Consider the following 1,566-nt stretch of genomic DNA (forward strand, 5'->3'; position numbering starts at 1 on the left):
CGGGCGGGGCTGCGGGCGGCGGGGTGCTGGGGCCGGGCTCCTTATCTGCCCTCGCAGGTCGCTCTGGAGGGCGCGATAGTGACTTGGGGGTGGCACCGCCGCACCGGGCTGCTGGGTTTCCAGAAGTCCTTTACGCTATTTCTGAACTTCCCGCCTCTGTCAATGGCACCACCCTTATGCCAAGGCCGAGGCCTGGCGCCTGGGCAAAAGTAAGTGCGCAGGAATCGGCTCCACTCACACCCCTTCCAGGCTAGACGTTTAAGAGTCATATCGGCTCATTCCTTGTCCTGGGATCCTCTGGGACGCCCTGCAGCCCTGACCTTTCCACCTGCTGCCTCTCCACCTCCTTTAGGGCCGGGTCATCCCTGGTCTGAATGCTCCGTGGCTTTCTGCCTCCTTCTTGGTTTCCAGAGCCCCTCCTCTGCACCAGGCCCCAAGCTGGGTGCTGGCGCTGGGTGCACAGTGGCCTGGGGGGTAAGGGGGACAGATCCACTAGAAGGGGCAAGTGCTCCAACAGGGTTCAACCCAGGAAGGCTCCCCAGAGGAGGTGGCTTCAAGTTGGACCTGGGGTCATGCAAGCTCAGTGTGGGTATTCAGGGAAGGGAGAGTCAGGGGCTGGGCAGGGCTGGGCCTCCATGCCAAGGTGCCACCTGCCAAGAAGTTAACCCACCTGAGGACCACACTGACCCCTCCCTGTTTGTCCAGCTGTGTCCCTGGACCCATTTCCCAACTGCATTCCTGCATCCTTACTTTTGCCATGCTGTTGTCCCCTCCAGGAGGGCCCTCTCCTTCCTTTCTGCCTTCTCCATCACGCTCACCCTGCCAGTCTCATGGCTTCTCCCCACCAAGAATGCCCCCTCCCCCTCCAAATGGGCTTGGGAGCTTTCTCAAAGTCAGGTTCCTCCATAGAGCTCCCAGGTGGACCGCGGCTCAAACGCCGGCTGGTGGCATCCTGGAGGCTGAGTAATCTCTCTCAGCCTCAGTTTCCTCAACTGTGAAGTGGGAACATCAGTGCCTACTTTCCTGGCTTGTGGGGAGGAACTGAAGAAAAGCCATGGGCACAGCACTTGGGGCGGGGGGAGTATTCACCAAGTGTCAGTTTGTCCTTTTTGCCCCTCTACCGCACCTGGCACACAGGAAGTGCACCAGAACTCTTGCTAGACAAACAACAGAAACCACGCCCAGATCAGGAGGGGGTCGATAATCCCCGGCCCAGAGCAGGGTGGGGGAGACTTTGTCTGCACAGGAGGCTTGTGGAGCAGGAAGGGGTCACCCAATCTGCTGTCCAAAGGCCCTGTACTGGTGGGGCCTTGCAGCATTCTTTTGTTTTGATAATCCCTAACCCTAGGAAGTGGGTTGGTCTGGAATTAACTGTCCCCTTTTGAAGCCTAGCGAAACTGAGGGCTGGCCAGTTACTCAGTTGGTTAGAGCTTGGTGTTATATAACAGCAAGGTCAAGGGTTCAGATCCCTGTACTGGCCAGCTGCCAAAAAATAACCAAAAAAACCCAGAAACTTGGGGAAACTGAGTCCCACAAAAATCGGGGACTTCAACCAGAGGTTGGAAT

The sequence above is a fragment of the Galeopterus variegatus genome, unplaced genomic scaffold, assembly GCF_000696425.1.
Source record: "Galeopterus variegatus unplaced genomic scaffold, G_variegatus-3.0.2 Scaffold1902, whole genome shotgun sequence".
Lineage (NCBI taxonomy): Eukaryota > Metazoa > Chordata > Mammalia > Dermoptera > Cynocephalidae > Galeopterus > Galeopterus variegatus.